Source organism: Balaenoptera physalus, assembly GCF_965194825.1.
Source record: "Balaenoptera physalus genome assembly, chromosome: 14".
Taxonomy (NCBI): domain Eukaryota; kingdom Metazoa; phylum Chordata; class Mammalia; order Artiodactyla; family Balaenopteridae; genus Balaenoptera; species Balaenoptera physalus.
The window spans coordinates 15,931,964-15,954,557 of record NC_138893.1 but is presented as its reverse complement, the minus strand read 5'-3'; the positions used below and the strand labels follow the sequence as shown (position 1 = coordinate 15,954,557).

General features: G+C 48.1%; 1 long non-coding RNA gene across 3 annotated transcripts; it reads right to left on the bottom strand.

Annotated features, from left to right (window-relative positions):
• Positions 1–286: 286 nt before the first annotated feature.
• LOC309642436 lies at positions 287–21,239 on the bottom strand. Of its 3 annotated transcripts, none has more exons than XR_014253199.1 (4): positions 21,022–21,239; positions 5,079–5,265; positions 3,757–3,862; positions 287–3,649 (listed from the first exon to the last, which is right to left on the bottom strand). It is a non-coding gene; the product is annotated as an uncharacterized lncRNA (long non-coding RNA). The 3 variants fall into 3 exon arrangements; XR_014253200.1 differs by having other exon boundaries at positions 5,079–5,204; XR_014253201.1 differs by having other exon boundaries at positions 287–1,604; positions 5,079–5,204.
• Between the last annotated feature and the right edge of the window lie 1,355 nt (positions 21,240–22,594).

Genomic DNA, 22,594 nt, shown 5'->3' with positions numbered 1-22,594 from the left:
CCAAATGCTGCTTCCAGCTGATCCCGGGTCAGGTGCCCGGTTCCGATTTGGCGAGGTCGGGGGCGGGGGGTGTTGTACCACAATGTGATTGATAGTGCAGGGCAGCATCGAGGGCCAGTCGCCAGGAGGACAGAAGGGTGCGGACAGACGGCTGCCAGAAAGCACCCGCCAGTCTCAGCACCCGTCCTGCGCCTGCGCGGCGCGCGCAGCACTTCCGCCAGGTCTGCGCGCAGCCGATCTCCTTCTTCCCGCAGAAGGGTCCACGCGGGGGATGTCAGCGCTCAGGTCCTCTCACTGAGGCTGAACAGCAGGGAAGGGGCAGGTGCTCTGCTAGCGACCCCCTGCTATGGTAAGAAGGCTTCAGTTACCGTGTAGCGCAGGCGTGATACAGGCAGCTGCCACAGGACCGTGGGGACCCTTAGAACCCCGGAGCTTTGACGTTGAGCTAGAGACACACTGATGGGACGGCCCTCCCTCCGTCAGAGCTGAGATGCCGCCTGCAGAGCTTCCTCTAGTGAGGGCAGCCTCCCGGGTCCAGGAGCCCCGATGGAAAGCAGACACACAGTTGGGGCGAGCACAGCCCTGGATTTGCAGGGCAGAGGTGCTTTCACACACGTTGTGGCTGGTCCAGGGATCAGGCCATGCATCTCCATGTTTCTTTCCAAATACATGGATGCCTACAAATGGCCCTAGGTGATGGGGACTTGGTTCAAAGGTCACCAAACTCCTCCAGCAACATCTTGCGCACCTGCAGTCCCAGGGCTAACACTCTTGCAAGGAGATGAAGCTGAGCGCTGTCAATTGCATGGAATACACAGTGGGCTGAGAGAGGCAGCCCCATGGTGTTTCCAGGCTTCCAATGAGGCCGTTTCTGTCCCTGGAGCCTTGATGCCAGTTTCACCGTGAAGGAGGGTGCCAGCCCTGGGATGGAGCCATGGGAAAGCGGGCACTGGGGCTCTGGGGCCCCTTAGATGTTCCACATGGCTCTACAAAGAGCGACATGTATGGCTTTTCAAAACTGTGAGATCAAATTCATTGAGTCTGTCAAGGCAAGGTTCAGAGGCAGAAAGTATTTCAGAATGAAACAAATTTTTTTATTTGCAAAAAGGGCAAGGGAACCAGACTTCAATAAGACCAGCTCATCCAATAAAAAACCCAACAAGTATCTAATGTTATAAAACCCCACAAGATTGCATGTTTACATCTGTCTGTTCATGGTGGGAAAGGATCAGCTCGTGCTGACGTGTGTTACTGTCTCAGACATTAACCCCAAAGCCAGGATGACGTGGTCCCTGCTGAGAGTCCAGGCTTACAGGAAGTGCTCGAGATTTTGCTCTTTGGTGAGACCAAAACTAGACAGAGTGGCTGTATTATTTTTATTTTGTATGGAGGTACAAAGTGTTTTTTCTCCCTGAAATGCGCTGCACACACAGTAGTAACAGGGCTGGACCAATTGCCGGTTTCCACACGATGAATCATTTGTTTACATTTTGATCCATTTTTCTCCTTATTACGGTATCATCAGGCCCTTCAAAGGTGTAATCAAAATCAGTATCACTCTTAAGAGTGATCAAGAAGTTCCTAGCGCCATGAGGAAAAGTGGCCTAAACAAACATGACAAGTGTCATGTCACATTGAAGAAGTTAGGAGACAAAGTAGGGCCAAGGTTGCTTAATTCTATTTCTTTCCTCTTTTTGCTTATTCCCTAAACATGCTCTGAGACACATGAATCATTACATCTGTTGATCTTGATGAAGAAGAATATCTTGAAATGTCATTATTCTCCGTACTTCCTCTCTATCCTGTGACTCTTTCATCATTAAAGAGGCTGCCGTTCGTTGCATCAGGAGAGGCTGAGTATCCTTGGCTTTGACTTCTAAGCTCAGATTTTTGGTTTTTTGTTTTTGTTTTTTTGGCATATAGTTTTTTTTAATTAATTTTTACTGGAGTATGGTTGATTTACAATGTTGTGTTAGCCTCTGCTGTACAGCAAAGTGAATCAGTTATACATACACATATATCCACTCTTTTTTAGATTCTTTTCCCATATAGGTCATTACAGAATATTGAGTAGAGTTCCCTGTGCTGTACGGTAGGTCCTTATTAGTTATCAATTTTATATATAGTAGTGTGTATGTGTCAATCCCAATCTCCCAATTTATCCCTCCCCCCCTTTCCCTCTTGCTAATCACAAGATTGTTTTCTACATCTGTAACTCTGTTTCTGCTTTTGTAAATAAGTTCATTTGTACCATTTTTTTTAGATTCCACATATAAGTGATATTCTACACGATATCTGTCCCTCTCTGTCTGACTTACTTCACCGATATGACAATCTCTAGGTCCATCCATGTTGCTGCAAATGGCATTATTTCATTCTTTTTTATGGCTGAGTAATATTCCATTGTATATATGTACCACATCTTCTGTATCCATTCATCTGTCGATGGATATCTAGGTTGCTTCTATGCCCTGTCTATTGTAAATAGTGCTGCAATGTGCATTGGGATGCATGTATCTTTTTGAATTATAGTTTTCTCCGGATATATGCCCATGAGTGGGATTGCTGGATCATACGGTAACTCTATTTTTAGTTTTTTAGGGAACCTCCATACTGTTTTTCACAGTGGCTGCACAAATTTCCATTCCTGCCAACAGTGTAGGAGGGTTCCCTTTTCTCCACACCCTCTCCAGCAGAAATTCCAGCTCTTGCCAAGATCTCACTGCAAGTCAGGAGGCTTCCGTCCCACTATCTAAAGTCCACATCATTATTCTCCCTGTCACGCCATGATTGTCTGCCATTCCTCTTCCCTCACCCAAGAGCAAGGGTGTCACAGACCTCTCCGGGCCCACAAAGCACTCTCAGCCCCGCTCTACCAGACTCTAGAGGGAAGGAAATTTATCATCCCCAGTGACATGAGTTTTTCTCGCGCATGAAATTCAAAACCAGGCTCCAGCCATAGACGTGTGACCCACGCTGATAACGTGTAAATACCTGCAAATCCACCACAGCTTCTCAAAAGGAGGAGCCGCAAAATATGATCACAGCTTGTAAACCCGCCCAGAAGCTGGAGAGTAGAGTCCTTACAAACTAATCAGAAAATCGGATGTGCTTTTCAACAGAGGATGCAACCGGCCCGTCACAAAAGGCCAAGTTTGCCCAGTGAGCATATGCCACACACGCTTCACAAAAAACAAACTTCATTTCACTAGTGAACAAAGAAAAGCAAATGAAGTCAACAACCAAGGCCTTTTCTTCCCCATCAAATTTCTAAAGGAAAAATTGATGCTCCCCAGGGTCTGCTGTCCGCACACATCTCCCCTCCCCTTCCCTTCACTTTTTTCTTTTTTTTTTTCTAGTTAACTCCCAAATGCCAAATCCAATGGCCTCTTTTTTTTTTTTTAATTAATTTATTTATTTATTTATTTATTCCTGGCTGTGTTGGGTCTTCACCTCTGTGCGAGGGCTTTCTCCAGTTGCGGCAAGCGGGGGCCACTCTTCATCGCGGTGCGTGGGCCTCTCACTATCGCGGCCTCTCTTGTTGCGGAGCACAGGCTCCAGACGCGCAGGCTCAGCAGTTGTGCCTCACGGGCCTAGTTGCTCCGCAGCATGTGGGATCCTCCCAGACCAGGGCTCGAACCCGTGTCCCCTGCATTGGCAGGCAGACTCAACCACTGCGGCACCAGGGAAGCCCCTTCCCTTCACTTTTTTATTCATTTCTTCTTTTTTTCCCCACAGCTTGCAGTTGGCACCTACCTATTTTGAGTCCTCATTTTCTTCCAGTCGCAGAAATCACTTACTTGGCTCCACAGCCAAGGGGAATCCGTCCATGTTTGGGAAACGCCAGCTACACATTAGGCCACTGTGGAGGGTTATGTGGTCAGGAGTTACTTCTGCAGGAATTAGCACAAGCATACTTCCCAGCAGAGACCTGGTCTAGAAAACAAGTCAGCTGGAGACAACATATCCTTTCAGCCAAAGTGCAACCTTCCCGCTCTCTTGATACTTTCAAAGCAAAAAAATGCAAAAAATGCAAAAAACAAAAAAGGGGGGGGGGAGTTGGTAAGAAAATAGGACGTGGGCTCCAGGTGTGCCCACCTGCCTCCTTCATCCCACGGTTTCCTCTCCAGGTGACACTTTATCACTAAGTCGTGGGTGGGAACATTTGTCAGAACATTTGGGAGATCTGACAGCAGGGGAAGAACCATCTCTGTTTCAGGACTGTCAGCCCCTGAGACCAGTATATCCCAGTTAAAAAAAAAATTACACACACACACACAATTAGGGCCTTCGTTAAGTAGACCTTAAAATTTCAGAGTTTGCCAAAGCAAACATAATTTCATCCACTTATTCATTGATTCACTAACTAATGGGCACCTACAAATTGCTAGATACTAGGAATACAGGGGCAAAAACAACAGACATGGCCCCTTCCCAGAGCTGGCATCTAGAGGAGGAAACCGATAGAAAATACAATAGACATTGTATGACTGAATCTCTTTGCCGTACACCTGAAACTAACACAACGTCATAAATCAACTGTACTCCAATAAAATTAAAAGAAGGAAAGAACACACAATAGGCGTTGCTGCCCTGGGAAGGCTTCTGTGGTAACCACGGGCCCTATTTTCCGTATTCTGAAGCTCTAGCATCTGGAGGGACTGCTTATTCCCAGAGAGAGGAACAACTTGCCCCAGGGGTGAACTTTTCAAATGCAAACTAGCCAACCCAGAGCCCGCCCCACTGACCAGCTCCTCTACGTGACCCACACGCAGGGTCCCCATCACCTGCACTAACTGTTCCTGACCACACAACTAGGGACAGCCCCACACCCAGAGTCCCCTGAAGGATCCAGCCCAGTACTCGGGGAGCCTGCAGACCCCGGCTTGCCCTCTGCTTCCCACGGAAACCATAATGAAGGCCCTTGCCCCTGGTCCCCCCATTCCCCCTGCCTCCTGATCAAACTGGTGCTTCCCCATGTGGCCCTGCAGAGCTCATCCTGCCTCTTGTTTCTAGGGAACTTCGGTATAAAAAACATCCTTCTTCATGACAGTCATTTCCGTGTCTGAGTGTCTTACCTGATTCAAGCAGATCCGGGGCCCTCTGCAGTGTGGAGCTTCAGCTGCTCTCCGAAGAATGAAGGAAGCAACAGGTCAGAGGTTCGGGGCTGGGCCACAGGCCGTGGGGACAACACGAGCAAAGGCCTTAAGGCAGGAGAGAGACTGGCTTATTGGAGGGCCTGGAGCAGACCTCAGGGGCCAGAACCTGGTGAGCAGGGACGGGGCCCCGTCAGCAGGGGGCACCCTCCATGTGTGCCTTCTGTACTGAGACCTAGGGGACCCAAGGCTCCTTCTTGGGGCCCTTGATGTGAGGGGCTGTGGTGCGAACCCGAACAGAATGTCCTCGTAGGGCTCTAAGGGACCACGGTGATGGGAGGGCTCCCTGAGCCTCCCACTCTGGACAGGACGTTTGTGCTCACAAACAACCAACAGGAGAAAGCCCTTTTAGAACTGCCATACAAAGGATTTAAGAGGATATTGGACAGGTTAGCATAGCATTTAATAAACAAGGCAGAAAGAATCTTTCAAATGTTAAAGGCTCAAGCCCATTTTCCATGGGTTCTCTCATAAAATCCTCCCTCACTGCATCACCTGGTGCATCTTTATGAGGATTCAGCAGCTGAGTCGTCTTTGAGGACTGAGCTGTGGTCTGTGAGGTCTCCAGTGTGGGCAGTGGAAGCCTCTTGAGATCAGATCAGCTCCTGGTGAGAAGATGGAGCTACACCCGCTTCCCTCCCCAAACTGTGCCTCTGAAAGCAGTAAGGCAGGTAGGCAGGCCTGGGAGGTCGGTGTCGGGGTGTTGACCTCTTTGATGCCCAGGCATTGTCTGGGGCATTTTTTTATTCATTTTGGCTTTTTATGGATGTATAATATATATCCAGCAAAGTGTCAAATTGTAAGTATACAGCTCAACGAATTTTCACATTCTGAACTCACTTGTGTGTTCCACACCCTGACTAAGGAACAGCATTACCAGCAACCCAGAAGCCCCTCAGAGGCCCACTTCAGTCACTATACCCCCCACGGGTAATCACAATCCTAAGTTTTCTTATTGAGATGAAATTGACATGACATCAAAGTAACCATTTGAAAGCAAACAGTTCAGTGGCACTTAGTACATGCACAGTGTTGTGCAACCAACATCTCTGTTTAGCTCTGAAGCATTGTCACCACCCCAAAATGAAACCCCTCACCCAGGAAGCAGCTCCTCCTCCATTACCCACTCCCAGCTCAGCTCCTGGAAACCACCTATCTGCTTTCTGTTTCTACAGATGTATCTCTTCTGGATATTTCCTATAAATGAAATCATACAATATGTGACCTTCTGTGTTTGGATTCTTTCACTTAGTGTAAGGTTTTCAAGATTCATCCACATTACAGCATGTATCAGTGCTTCATTCTTTTTTATGGGTGAATAATATTTCACCGTATGGATAGACTACATTTTCTTTATGCATTCATGTGTTGATGGGTATTGTCACTTTTGGGCTATTATGAATAGTGTTGCTATGAACATTTATGTACAAGTATTTGTCTGAGTACCTGTTTTCAGATCTTTTGAGTATATACCAGGGAGTGGAATTTCTGAGCCATATTGGTAATTCTATATTTAACTTTTTGAGGAACTGCAAAACTGTCTTCCAAAGCGGCTACAACATTTGACATTCCCACCAGCAACGCATGAGAGTTCCAATTTGTCCATATCCTTGCTAGTACTTTTTATGCCTTTTTGCACATCTTAGTGGGAATGAAGTGGCCTCTCCATTGCAGTTTTGATCCACGTTTCCAGAACATCATGTGCTTATTAGCTGCTTGTTTCCCCCGCCCTCCCCCGGAGAAAAGACTATGTAAATACTTTGCCTGTTTTTAATTAGGTTATTTGTATTTTATTGTTGAATTTTAGGAATTATTTCTCTATTCTGGATATAAGTTTCCTATCAAATATATGATTTGCAAATATTTTCTTCCATTCTGTGGATTGTCTTTTCACTTTCTTGATGGTGTCCTTTGAAGAACAAAAGTTTTTAATTTTGAAGTTGCAGTTCAAGATGGCCACATAGGAGGACCTTGAACTCACCTCCTCCCATGGACACACGAAATTGACAGCTGTATATGGAACAGTTTCCTCTGGGAAAACCCCATAACTAGCTAAATAACTCCTATACATTGGGTGAGTGAGAAAAAACCCACATCAAAGCGGGTAGGAGAGGCTGAGACACAGTCTCACCATACACCCCACACCCAGCGTGCTGACCCACAATCAGGGGGGAACTCCCATCCCCAAGCTGCTCCCTGAAGAGCAAACGGTCTGAACCCCACACCTGGCACCCCTACTTTCAAGACTTGCACCTGGGAGATGAGCCCCCAGAATATCTAGTTTTGAAAATCAACGGGGCTGGCATCTACAAGACCCATGAGGCTATAGTGACCTGAAAAACAGTTCTTGAAGGGGCAGCATGAACTGACCCTCCCCAGGGCCCTGCACAGACACAGCGACTGAAAAGGGCCCAGACTTTCTGTGCAAGAGGTTTGTTTATTTTAAAGCATCAGCCTGAGGAGCAGGCTTCTAATTTAATCCACATCTGGGGGCTTGGAGGCTGGCGGGGCCATCTTTGCTCTCTCTCTGCCTCACTCCAGGCTGCCAGTATCTGCCAGAGGGGAGCTTGCACCCTCATCTGACACCCCAATTTTTGCAGCTGCCACCCAGGGGACATCTCTTGATTGCTTGTCTCTGCTGACCAGTGGGGCTGACACTCGTGGGTCCCACAGGACTGTAACAAATGGAGAAAGGGTTTTAAACAGCCACCACCCCAGGCACAGCAGAGGCTGCAGACTGAGGGCCCTGTCTCTCCAGGAAGGAGGCCTATCAGTTCATCTTCATAGCTGCAGGCTGAAGGGCAGGCTCCTAATAACACACAGCTGAGGAGACTGTAATCCTTTCCAGAGACCTGAAGGGCAGACACTGTCCACACACTGCCCTCTGCCATGCTCCAGAGCGCATGTACCTCCCAGAGAGGAGCTGTAACATCTGGTGCCCCAGTTTTCACATCTGGTTTCCTGGTTTTTACATCTGGTACCCTGGTTTTTGTGGCTGCTGCTCAGGGATGCCCCTGGACCCCCTGGTTGTGGGGCCCAGGGAGGTTTGTGTTCATAGGTCCCATGGGATGGAACAAACAGAGAGACAGTTCTTAGCCAGCTGCCCCCAGGGCACAGAGCAGATTGAAACCCACCCCCAGTCTTTCTGTGAAAGGGGCCTTTTAGCTGATCTCCACAGCTCTAGCCTGAGGGGCAGACTTCTAATTAAACTTGTGTCTAGGGGCTGACTGCAATCCTCTCCAGACACCAGGGAGGCTGGTCAGTGCCACCTTCAAGCTCGCCCTCTGCCCTGCCCTAGGTCATTGGTGTCTCCAAGAAAGGAGATTGTGTACATGCCTGGTGCCCAGCTTTTGTGTATGCTGCCCAGAGGACACATTCCTTGATAGCCTGGCTCTGGTAGCCAGTAGGGCTTGTGCTCACAGCTTCAACAGGATGGTAGCAAACAAAGAAACAGTTCTTCACTGGCTGCTACCCAAGGCTCAGTGCAGAGGGAGCAGAGAAGGATGCCCATCTCCCAGCCTTCCCTTGAAGAGATATATTTACATACTTTAAAACCTGCTGCCTGGGGGTCCAGCTTCCAATCAGCCGGCTGACAGAGGTCCTCTCCTTTGGGACACTGACAGGCCTCAACTGCTGGGAGCCACTAAGAATAAAGTAGATAGTCTGGACAATCACAAAGGTTTGAGACACAACCAAGAGCTAGGGCAGGGTTGGGCAACAAAGTTCATCTCCTACATGAGGCCACTCCTTCAAGACTGGGAGAGGGGGCCGTTTTATCTAATACATAGAAACCAACACAGAGAGTCAAGGAAAATGAAGAAACAGAGGACTATGTTCCAAAAGAAAAAACAAGATAAAACCTCAGAAAAAGACCTTAATGACATGGAGATAAGTGATTTACCTGATAAGACTTCAAAATTATGGTCATAAAGGTGCTCACTGTGCTTAGGAGAAGAATGAATGAACAAAGTGAGAATTTCAACAGGGATGGAAAATATAAGAAAGTACCAAAGGAAATCATAGAACTGAAGAATACAATAACTGTACTGAAAATACACTTGAGGGGTTCAACAGAGGCTACATGAAGCAGAAGAAAGGATCAGTGAACTCCAATACAGGGCAGTTGGAACTCACCCAATCAGAGCAGCAAAAAGAAAACAAGAATGAAGAAGGTTGAAGATGGCAAAAGGGGCTGATGGGACAATATCAAGTGGACCAACATTCAGATTTTAGGGCTCCCAGAGGGGAAGTGAGAAAGAACGGGGCAGAAGACTTCATTGAAGAAATAATGGCTGAAACCTTCCCTAACGTGGGGAAGGAAACAGACATCCAGATCAAGGAAGCCAAGAGAGTTCCAAAGATAAGCCCAAAAAGACCCACACCAGGATACATAATAATTAAATTGTCAAGAGTTTAAGACAAGAAGAGAATCTTAAAAGCAGCAAGAGAAAAACAGCTTGTTACGTCCAAGGTAACCCACATAAGACTATCAGTAGATTTTTCAGCAGAAACTTTGCAGGCCAGAAGGGAGTGGCACCATATATTCAAAGGGCTGAAAGAAAAAAAACAGCAACCAAGAATACTCTCCACAACAAAGTTGTCCTTCAGAATTAAAGGAGAGATAAAGAGTTTTCTAGACAAGGAAAAGCTCGAGGAGATCATCACCACTAAAACTGTCTTACAAGAAATGTTAACAGGACTTCTTTAAGCTGAAACAAAATGGCACAAATTAGTAGCAGGAAAACATATGAAAGTATAAATCTCACTGGTAAAAGTCAATATATAGTAAAATTCAGAATAATCTAACACTATAAATGTTGTGGGTTAATCACTTATAAAGCTAGTATGAAGGTTAAAAGATAAAAGTAGTACAAATAACTATAATTACAATGATTTGTTAATGGATACACAAGATAAAAAGATGTAAATTTTGATATCAAAAATACAAAATGTGGTGGGAAAGTAAAAATGTAGATCTTTAGAATGCATTCAAACTTAAGTTATTATCAACTTAAACTGTTATAAAAATTAATTGTTTTATGTAAGCTTCATGGTAACCACAAAGCAAAAACCTATAGTAGATAGCCAAAAGAATCTAAGCACACTGCTACAGAAAATCATCAAATCACAAATGAAGAGAGCAAGAGAAGGAACAAAGGAAATACAAAATAGCCAGAAAACAATTAACAAAATGGCAACAAGTATGTATATATCAATAATTACTTTAAATGTTAATGGACCAAATTCTCCAATCAAAAGACATAGATTGGCTGAATGGAAGAAAAAAAATTTATATGCTACCTGCAAGAGATTCACTTCAGATGTAAGGACACATGCAGACTGAATGTGAAAAGGTGGAAAAAGATATCCCATGGAAAAGGAAATCAAAAGAAAGCTGGGATAGCTATACTTTTATCAGACAAAATAGAGTTTAAGACAGAAACTGTAGTAAGAAACAAAGAAGGGGATTATATAAAGGGTTCAATCCAACAGGAGGATATAATATTTGTAAATATTTACGTACCCAACATAGGAGCACCTAAATACATATAGCAAATGCTAAAAGACCTAAGGGAGAAATAGATTGCTATACAATAATGCAATACAATATTGCAATACAATAATGCGGGACTTTAATATTCCACTTTCATCAATGGCTAGATCATCCAGACATAAAATCAATAAGGAAACATTAGCCTTAAGTTAGACCAGATGGACTTAGCAGACATTTACAAAACATTCCATCCAAAAGTAACAGAATACAGATTATTCTCAACTGCACATGGAACATTCTCCATGATAGATCATATACTAGGCCATAAAACAAGTCTTAATAAGTTTAAGGATTGAAAGAAATAATTATTTAAAAATAAATGTAGACCCACCAAAAAAATAAAAAAGTTTAAGGAGATTGAAATCATATCAAGCATCTTTTTAGACCACAATGATTTAAAACTACAATGATGGTATAAAACTGTGTGTAACTATAATTACAATAAGAAAAAAACTGAAAAATTCACAAATATGTGGAGACTAAATGAATGCTACTGAACAATCAATGGGTCAAAGAAGAACTCAAAAAAGAAATTTAAAAATTCTTCAAGACAAATGAAAATACAACATACTAAAATTTATGGGATGCCACAAAAGCAGTTACAAGAGGGAAGTTCATAGCTAGAAGTGCCTACATCAAGAAACAAGAAAAATCTCAAACACTGACCTAATTTTACAACTTGAGGAACTAGAAAAAGAAGAAAAAATGAAGCCCAAAGTTAGTAGAAGGAAGGAAATAACAAAGGTCAGAGTGGAAATAAGTAAAATAAATACTAAAAAGACAATAGAAAAGATCAATGAAACTAAGAGCTGTTTTTTTTTAAAAGATAACCAAATTTGGCAAACCTTTAACTTGACTCACAAAGAAAAAAGAGAGAGGATTAAAATAAAATCAGAAAGGAAAGAGAGACATTACAACTGATACCACAAAGGATCATTGTGGATCATAAGAGACTACTTATGAACAATTATACACCAACAAATTAGACAACTTAGAAGAAATGGATAAATTCCTAGAAACACATAATCTGCCAAGACTGAATCATGAAGTAGTAGAAATCTAAACAGACAGATTACTTGTAAGAAGAGATTGAATCAGTAATCAAAAACCTCCCCCAAAACAAAAGTCTAGAACCAGATGGCTTCACTGGTGAATTCTACCAAATATTCAAAGAAGAATTAATATCAATCCTTCTCAAACTCTTCCAAAAATTAGAAGAGGAGGGAATTCTTCCAAACTCATTTTGTGAGGCCAGTATTACCCTGCTACCAGAACCAGACAAGGGTACTACAAGAAAAGAAAACTACAGGCCAATATCCCTGATCAATATAAATGCAAACATCCTCAACAAAATATTAGCAAACCAAAGTCAACAATACATTAAAAGGACCATAAACTGTTAGCAAGTAGAATTTATTCGAGGGATGCAAGGATGATTCAACATCCACAAATCAATCAGTGTGGTACACCACACTAGCAAAATGAAGGATTAAAACCATATGATCATCACAATAGATGCAGAAAAAGCACTTGACAAAATTCAACATCTATTTATGATTAAAAAAAACTTTCAACGAAGTGGATATAGAAGGAATGTACCTCAACATAATAAAGGCCATATATGACATACCCACAGCTAACATCATACTTGTTCCTCTAAGATCAGGAACAAGACAAAGATGCTCACTCTCACCACTTTTATTCAACATAGTATTGGAAGTCCTAGCACAGTAATCAGACAAGAAAAAGAAATAAAAAGCATTTAAATCAGAAAGAAGTAAAACTCTCACTATATGCAGATGACATGACATTATTTATAGAAAACCCTAAAGACTCCACCTAAAAAAAAACCTGTTAGATCTATAAATGAATTCAGTAAAATTCCAGGATGCAAAATGAATATACAAAAATCTGTTGCATTTCTATACGTATGAAATAACAAGAAATATATATATTGGTCTCTGTCCCAAGTTTCCAGCACGGAGCTCCTAAAACCCTTATAAATTCCTAAGTGATAATGGTGCTAGGATCATCTCTTGTTCCAATATTTCTCTTTGACTTCATCCCTGACACTGGGCTCCAAAACCCCTGTAAATTCCTAAGTGGTAAGAGCCCCAGAAGCATCTTTTGTTCTAATGAGATGACTCAGTGGGAACCTCCATGGCTCCTGGATGGGGGCTCTTCACCACAGAAGAACCAAACAATGATTAGAAGCTTGCAACTTTCAGACCTACCCTCATTTTCCAGAGAAGGGAGAAGGTCTAGAAACCGAGCTGATAATTGATCATGCCTATGTGAGGAAGCTTCCATAAAATCCCAACAGTATGGGGTTTGGAAAGCTTCCAGGTTGGCAACACATTCACAACAGGAGAGTTATGCACCCCAACTTCATACGGACAGAAGTTCCTGCACTTGGGACTTTGAAGGGTTAATATCCAAAATATGTAAAGAACTCATAAAACTCAATAGTTAAAAAACAAACAATCCAATTTGAAAAATGGGCAGAGGATCTGAACAGATCTTTTTCCAAAGAAGACATGTAGGTACATGAAAAGGCAAACGGGTACATGAAAAGGTGCTCAACGTCACTAATCATCAGGGAAATGAAAATCAAAACCACAATAAGATATCACCTCACACCTGTTAGAATGGCTATTATCAAAAAGAAAAGAAATAACAAGTGTTGGTGAGGATTTGGAGAAAAGGGAACCCTCGTGCACTATTGGTGGGAATGTAAATCGGTGCAGCCACTGTGGAACTCAGTATGGAAGTTCCTCAAAAAATTAAAAATAGAATTGCCATTTGATCCATTCCTATTCCTATTCTGGGTATTTATCCAAAAGGAAATGAAAACAATAACTCAAAAAGATATATGAACCCCCATGTTCATTGCAGCAGTGTTTACAGTAGGCAAGACATGAAATCAACCTGAGTCCATCAATGAATAAGTGGATAAAGAAAATGTGAGATATATATACAAAATGGAATATTATTCAGCCATAAGAAAGAAGACAATCTTGCCATTTATAACAACATAGATGAACTTTTGAGGGCATTATGCTAAATGAAATAAGTCAGACAGAGAAAGACACATACCGAATGATCTCACTTATACGTGGAATCTAAAAAAGAGAAACAAAGTCATAGACACAGAGAACAGATGAGTGGTTGCCAGAGGTGGGGGGTGAGGGGTGGGCGTGAAATGGATGAAGGAGGTCAAAAGGTACCAACTTCCAGTTGTAAAATAAGTAAGTCCTGGGGATGTAATGTATAGCATGATGACTATAGTTAATAAGACTCTATTGCATGTTTGCTAAGAGAGTAGATCTTAGAAGGTCTCATTACAAGAAAAAAATTAGAAATCTGTGTGGTGATGGATGTTCACTAGACTTTTGTGGTGATCATTCTGTAATATATACAGTATCAAATCAGTATGTTGTACACCTGAAACAAATATAATGTTATATGTCAATTATATCTCAATTTTTAAAAAAAGAAGACACAGAACTTGCAAATAAGTTTTTAATTTTGATGAAGTCTAATTTACCTATTTCTTTTGTGACTTGTGCCTTTGGTATCATATCTAAGAAACTATCACCTATTCCAAGGACACAAAGATCGATTGCCATGTTTCTTCTAAGATTTTTATAATTTTACCTTTTGCATTTAGCTTTATGATTGATTTTGAGTTAATTTTGTGTTGGTATAAGGTAGGGGTCCAACTTCATTCTCTTGCGTGTGGATATCCAGTAGTCTTGGCACTTCCGTTGAAAATCACTTGAGCATCCATCAATCAAGAAGTATACACAACACAAGCTAATCCAGGTTGAGTTATAGGCTCCAGGGTGAGAGGCAAGTGATGCATCGACAAATACCTGCCTCACCACCACACTAGGCAAGGAGCCCAGCACCTAGACAGCCCAGACTTGCCATATTTCAAGTCTCAGGGACAAAGAAGCAGCTCTCAATTGTAAAATGAGAATAGGCTTAAGATGCTATATGACATGCAGGTGCTGCTTCCTGAGCGCCGTCGTGAAAGGCAGGGCGTGGGACGCGAGCTCTGCTGGTTTCCATGTGGCGCGTCTGTGACATGACCGGGGACCTCCATTTACGGAGGGTTCTGCCGGCAGGGAGCCCTCCCCAGAGGGACATATTTCTGGTTCAGCCTTAAACCAGCTACAAGGCACAGAGACTAGGGTGGGGTTGTTGCTTTAAGCCTTCCTCAATCTCATGGAAGTTCTAGTTCGTCTATTTCTGGAGAGATTTAGAGAACATGGCACCCACACCCTCACAGACACACGCGCACAGAAATGTCACCGTTCTGTGTGCCCGGCTCCGCGAAGCTGCCTTTCCCTCGAGACACTTTGTCATTTAGAAGGGAAAAGCAACGTGTGCAAATAAATCCTCGGGTGGCAGAGGGTCTATCTGCGGGGTATTGTTGTCATCCTGGTATCCAGGAAATGAAGAGGCTCTACATAGCAAAGGCACATAATTACTGCCTTCCGAAGAGAAGTCAGCAAGAACTTCAGAGAATGGAAAGCAAGTTTGCTGCCATCCGAGTAAGGTGGATGAGTATAATAAATGTGCTTTTGATGTGGAGGTGGTGGGAACCCAACATAAACGTCAATGTCAAGTACCTAATACAGACCCCAAAGAAATCATCCCCCTTTACGACATGGTCTCCATCGCTTCTGTACAACCTGTGGTCCAGGCCAAGAGGGAAGTTAGCCCTAGGAAGGGCCATTTTTCATAAGACAGTTAGTTGTGTTAGTTTCCTACCACTGCTGTAACAAGTAACCCAAACCTAGCGGTTTAAACAGTACAAACTTAGTGTTTGTCATTTCTGGAGGCCAGAAGTCTGAAATGGGTGTCAGCAGGGCTGCGTTCCTTCTGGAGGCCCTGAGGAGAGTGCGTTTCCTTGGAGGCTGTCTGTATCCCTTGGCTCCTGGTCCCCTTCTGCAACTGCATCACTGCCCCCATCACTTCTCCTTCCCTGACCCGGAATCCCTGCCTCCCTCCTATAAGGACTCCTGTGATTCCACTGGGCCCAGCCACATAATCCAGGATAAGTTTCCCGTCTCTAGGTCTTCATCTTAGTCACATCTGTGATCTCTTGGGACATATAAGGTTCCAGGGTCACAGGTTCTGGGGATTAGCACATGGACATCTCTGGGGGCTATTTATCCTTTGTACCACACCACCGTAGCCTTTTCTGCTTCCAAGGGAACTGGTAAGAGGTCCAGTTTGCCTGGCCTGCTCCTATTTGAGGCAGGAGCAGAAGGGCACAGGGTCGTGCCCGGGTTCTTACTGGAGGGAATGCCTGCCTGACATGGGCAGGGCAGTGCTTTGGGGCATGCGCCCTCCCCTCCGTGCCTGGCTGTGCCTCTTTGAAGGCGCCCTGAGAGCTTGCAGAGAGAGCAGCCTCGGACTTGGTCTGCGGGAAGCCCGGTCGTAACTGGCAGAATCACAGAGGTGTCACCGGCCAGCATCCCTATTAACAGGGTGGTTTCCTGTGCATCTTACTTTCTTCAGGAGACAGGAGAGATGTCTCCTCTTCCCTGCTGTCTCTCCCAGTGGCCAGCAGAGTACACGGTGGGTGCCCAATAAATGCCTGTTACCTTGCCTTACATGCCTCAGACTTAAATCCTGCTTCACAGTTCCCTGTGCGATCAGCACTGATGAGGCCCCGGGCCTGGCGAGCCCTCCGCAGGGCGCCCCCTGCACGAGGTCTGAAGCAGAAGGCAGAGTTACGATACTTCTCTGTTTTACTACAGTCACGCCTCTTAAGATGCTTGGTGCTTCCCGCCAAGATTCCTTTCCCTTTAATTTGGAAGCTTCCGAGATCTCTGAGCCCCACGTGTCCCTCAGATGTGTCCTCTGCCCAGACTTAAAGAGCGAGACCTCAGGCCCAAGGTGCGCGAGCTTTTTGTGCCCACACAGAGGAGGGGGCTGGCGACAGGCCGGTCGTGTGGCTGGCGGCCGGTCACTGCCGACGTCCCCAAAGGTGAAGGCAGAGCTCAGCCGTGATGGCAAAGCCAGCCACCTTCAGACGGGCAGCACTGTGTCAGGCAGGGGCCTGGCTGGGCTCCGACTGCAGGAGTGAAGACCACGTTTCTCAGGATCCTGTGGCCAAGGCAGCACCTTGTGGGCCCCTCGCCTTGGGCTCTAAAGACCCAGCCTACTGGGATTTATGGAGGCTCACGAGCTCCATCATTAGCTCCGCTTTCAGCCCTTCTCCTTCCCAAAACAGTGGGAGGTGGAGCTGAAACTTCCAAGCTTCTCACCCTGCTGGGTCTTGCTGGTGACCAGCCCTCACTCAGGAGCCCCGCGGGGTCACCGCATTAGAACAGAAGACCCCCCTATCACCCAGGAAATCACAAGGGTTTCAGGAGCCCTGTGTCAGGAACAGAATTCAAAGACCAGTGTTCAGACAAGAGGTGCTCCTAGTGTTCTTATCATTTAGGCAATTCCAAGGGTTTTAGGAGCGCTGTGCCAGGAACCAGGGGCAGAGACCAATATATATATATTTTCTACTATCTTACACAACCCGTAAGAGCTTCTAGTGCCAAAGGATTCAGAAGGATATGAGCAACAAAATAAATAATATGGCACTGGATTATAACCCAAAGTATAAAATAACTATATTTATAAACCCATACTGATGAAAATTATGATTGAATAAGTAAATAAATGGGTGAGAAGTGGCAGTGCCTCCTTACAGAGGATTCCAAACAATAGATGGAGATACTCCGTACTCCGGGGGGTGGGGCTTAATCCCCCTCCTTCAAGCTCTAAGCCTGGGCTCCGAAGAATATTGTAGGGAAAGTGAAACAGTCACTCAGATTGGAGAAACCTGACAGACACCCCCTCAGCCACGTGCCCTCACATCAGCAGGGGTGTCATGCGGGTCCCCTCATGTGATATGAGGAGACGGGCACTTTGCCTCTTAGTATTCTTTCCAAAAACCCAGAATCCCAGTCTGATCATGAGAAAAACACCAGGGAAACCCAAATCGAGGGACCTTCTACCAAATACCGGACCGGAACTCCTCAAAACTGTCAAAGTCACGAAAAACAAGATAAGACTGAGAAACTCTCACAGACCAGGGGAGGCGAACATGATAACCTAGCGCAACGTGGTGTCCACGGGGTCCTGGAGCAGAAAGGGGGCCCCAACGGGAGAACAGGAGAAACCCAAAGAAAGCCCGGAGTGTAGGTAACGGCATCGCTCCAAGGCTGGTTCCCGAGAGTGACAACGCTCCCGGTTAACAGAAGGTCTAACAGTGGGGCAACCGGGGGTGTGATGTATGGGGGTCTACATGCTCCCATGGCAACTTTTCTGCAAATCTAAAAATTTTCCAAAATAAAAGTTTATTTCTGAAAAATCTCGAATTGAGGTTTTAAATAATATATCCTTAATGCATTCAACAAACACATATATCGCGCTTACCCCATTCAGGGCACTGTTCTCAGGGCAGCAGAAATATCAACTCCTCCCTCTGACACAGTGGTGACCCCAGTGGTGACCATGGTGGCCCCAGCCGGCAGGCAGAGGGCAGAGGACACAAGAAGGTCCACGGCCTGGGAGCTGCAAGCCGGGGGTCCAGAGCTCCTCCCCGAGGGTGGAGGGTCCACCAGCACTGCCACAGCCAAGAGGGCCTTCAGGAGCCCACCATGTCCTGATCTTGGAATGGAAGGGCAGGCAGGACTTCAGGGCTGGGGCAGAGAGAGCCCCTGGAGGTGACCACGACGCCCCTTGTTTACAGATGAGGAAGACAAGGCCCGGGGGCACTGAGTCATGAGGGACTGTCCCCGCGAGCGCTCAGATGCCCTGGGGGCTGTGTCCACGTCTGTGTCCAGAGGAGGGTCCCCAGTGCGAGGTAGGACCCCTGTCCCCAGGAGGTGGGGCACCCAGGGCTGTGAGAGCACAGGTGAGATTGGCCTGCCAGGCTGCCCGCCTGGGAGGAGCTCCCTGTGAAGAAAGGCTGCAGCCCTCACCCTGAGACGCCCACTGGGAAGGGGGTCTGGCCGAGGGGTCAGGGTGAGGTGCCCTCCGCTTGGCCCGGCTTCTCCCGCGGCTCCTGCCTCGGGCCCGGCCTCCCGGGACCAGCGCCTCCCCTGTGCACTCACGCCAGGCTCAGGAGTGATGGAGAGGACCCAGGTCCCGTGGAGAATTCTGATCAGGCTTCTAAGAACCGGGCAAGCTGAACTGAGTCAACGTCTGAAGAAGATAAAACTTGAACACGTTACTAGGAGCTGCTAGTCTATGTTACAGCTGCTTTTAAAAATTTTGTTTGCGGATGTGATAAAATCAGATCTCTGAGAGTTTTAAGCCCAAGCCCCCCGGACACTGCATCTCTTTTCAGCCTTTGCTTAAACAATTCATTCTCTGTAGCTCAGTAAGCTGAAGAAGCCTGGGAATAACATTTGAAACAAAGGTTAATGAAGTACTTTACCTGTAAAAAAATTAATTAATAATAATAATAGTCCAATCAAACCAGACCTGCTCACTAGGCCTGGCCTTGGCTCTGAGCCCCCAAGGCAGAGGGCAGATGCCGAAGGCAGAGAGTGAGGGGCCTGTCACTCCCGTCCCCTCGGTGGTAAAGCTGCACAGCTTGTCCCCTTTCACAGTCATCGTCAAATAGTGTCTGGGCATTCCTCCTGCCTGGGGGTCGGGGGGCTCTGTGCCCTGGACGGGGACCCCCCCCCCACCTCCAGGGCAGTGTGGTCCCAATTCCCAAAATTAACCCTCCTTGTAGAATCGTGGCACTAACTGCCCTAGTAAACACTCCCCCGTGTCACCAGGGAGAGAAAGCAGCGAAGCCCCGTCAGCCATGAAGTAGGTTATAGAACAGAAGGGAGCCCCAGGGGTGGGGGGCGAGGGAAGGTGCCGGAGGGGACTGCCAAGCATCGTGGGCTCAAGGGCAGTTGGAAGGACAGCAAGGAAAGGCGCTGAGGCACCTTTCCATTTTGCCAGCAGGAGCTGGCGGGCCTGCCATCTCAAGCAGGCCAGAGGACCCCCAAACATAGTTCAAGTTCAGGAGCAAGTTCCCTTCACAGTCTGGCTTGGGGCCCACCCTCTGAGGCTCACCCAGGGCTGCAGGAGTCCTGGGACCTAATAATACACACAAATCAGAATGCAGGCTGTGGGCCCTGACCATGCAAGGACAGGGGGAAAGCTGATGCCCCAGCCCGGCCCGCTGGCCTTGCCCTAAAGCAGCAGCGTGTCCAGCCCTGGAGCCAGGGCCCTGGCTGTGCCAGCAGCCCCTATATCCAGAGAATGAGCGTGCTGGGGGGAATGGCAGGCATGCGGCCCAGCTGTCACTGTGAGCCCGGCCCAGGAAGGCTGCTCTCTCCCCACTCCCTTCTTCCTGTACCCAGGCTGCAGTCCAGACCCAGCGCTGGGACCTCAGTCTGGACGATAATGAACCCGTGAGATGGCAAACCAGGTGCATAGCGCGAGGGGAGGCCACTTAGAAGAGAGAAAAATAAAACACTTGCAAAGGGAGGTGGCGGGCTTTGTCCTCAAGGCGGATTCTGACCGAGGGGACGGGGGAGGGTCGTGCCCCCTTGGCCTTTCCCCAGGAAGGAGCCTGACTCCGTGTTTCCAGGGCTGCCCCAGGCTCGCCTACCATCCCCCCCATGTCATTGCCCCGGGCATCCCGGGACTCAGGAGAAATAACCAGCTTCCTGACGCAACAGCAGCCTGGGACTTTATAATCACCTCTCAGCCTTGTCTTTCCAATCTGCAAAATGGGAAAACTTCTAGCTTCCTCTGGGGCCAGCTGCTCCTTGGCACGGGGCGGGGGGGGGAGACCCCTGACCCCAGGTCACGACAGGCACAGACTCGCTGCTGGACCAGCGGCCCCACCAAGCCAGCCCCCGTGGGAGGAACGACGTGGCTTTGGTGGCCACTTTACTGGGGAGCTTGGCCACCGCCCTCAAGGAGCACCTGAGATTAATGAGACCCAGGCCTGACACTTGAAGCCCTGGGAGAGGGTCCCAGCAGCTCAAGGCCTGGCTGCCTTTCCCCTGAGGCCACGCCGTGCCCACTGCCCAGGTCCACAGGCAGGCCAAGCATTCCAGATACCCGGCAGGAAGACGGGACACGCAGTGTGAGGGGAGCTGGGCGCCTGGGCTCAGAGACGTGGGGAAGGGGGGCTGCGGGGCAGGGCGGAGAGGACGCCTGTGCCTCAGCCTGGGCCGCCCCGTGTGCGTCCCTCACGGGGTCTGGACGCCCTTGTCTCCCCCTCGGGGCCCACCACGGCCACTCTTGACTTTGAAGTTTGAGTGTAAAGCTGAGCTTACTCACCCAGGGAGAACGGGGGGAAACCACACTGGCCACTTGTCGCCGTCCCTCTGCTTCCTTCTAGGGTCAGCTGGAGTGCGTGAAGGGGAAGACAGCTGCCTGCTCCTGAGCCCCCAGAAGGAGACGCTGTGCCAGCGGTCGGGTGCCTGCTCCGCGGGCGTGACCCTCGGGGCTCTGAGCTGCCAGGGGTCAGGCTCAGCCTGGCCCTCCCCAGCCTGAGAGCACAGGCAGGCCCGGGCCTTGGGCCACCAGGCTCTCGCTCGGAATGTCAGAGGACAGACCAGAGACACTCATGGCTCTCCTCCACCAGGCCCGGGAGCTGGGGGGTCCGCGGGGTGGGGGGGAGGGCAGCACCCACCCCTCAGAGCAGGCAAGAAGGGCGCGGTGCTCCCAGCCCATCCCCTTCCTCCCAGCAAGGGTCACCCCTGACTCCCTCTTCTGGGAGTCTAAATCCCCAGGATGGACACAGTCAACGTTCACCCTGTGATGCACACAAGGTGAATTCAGGAGCAGGGACCCAACGTCAGCCTCTGATTCCGTGCACCAAACAACCAAGTGGTTGAAGGTACAGCAGCAGCTAGAGCAGCAATGTTCTCTTGGAGTTGATCTTGTTCTACATGCGGGCTGAGACCCAGAGGGGCCCAAAGGCACGTGGCAGAGCACCTCTGGCCCTTGACCCCTGCCGGTGACCTCAGGAAGGCTCCTGTACCCTTCACAGACCAAGGGAGGGGGTGTATGCCGAGCTCTCCTCAAGACACAGCGAGAGGAAGAACTAGCCCCGCTCTCGGCACTGCGGACACCAGTACCGAGCGCCTGAGGTCCTCCAGCCCCGGGGGGCTGGGCTCGCTACCCCCTCGCACAGGCGGGAATTAGGCTCAGAGACGCCGAGCGTTTGCAGGACGCGGCACCGCCGGGAAGAAGGCGGCTCCTCCGGCACCTGACTGCCCCGCCCAGGCTCCCGCCCAGGTTTCTGAGCGTCTGTTACACGCCCGGTCGCGGGTCGCGGGGCCCTTCGCGCCGCGGGGTGGCGCGTTTCAGTGCCTATTAGCACAGCTTCCTGCCGCCCCGCTGCCACCCACGCCTTGCGCTCGCTGCCGAGCCCAGGCTGTTGTCCTGGTGACTCCCGGCTCCGTCCCCAGAGCCCTGACAGCCTGGCAGCTGTCACGCCCCGGGCACAGCAGCTCAGGGGAAAGGCGAAGATCGCCTCGCAAGAGAGATGGTTCGCTTCATAATTCCTGCTGAGACGACTACATGCTTCCGCGGCCCTCGCCCGCCGTCAGAGTCCCTCCGCCACTGGGAGGCCGATTCAACCAGCCAGCTGCCAGCGGCGCTGATGTAAAAACAGAGGTATCGGTGGGGGCTGGCACCCGACTCCCCGCGTGACCGGCAGGCCGGCAGACAGCTGCGCTCCTCCCCTCCCCATCCCTATCCCTTCCCCTCCTCCCCTCCCCCTCCCCCTCCCCCTCCCCCTCCCCTCCCCCTCCCCTCCCCCTCCCCCTCCCCCTCCCCCTCCCCATCCCCATCCCTTCCTCTCCTCCCCTCCCCACCCCTCCCCATCCCTTCCTCTCCTCCCCTC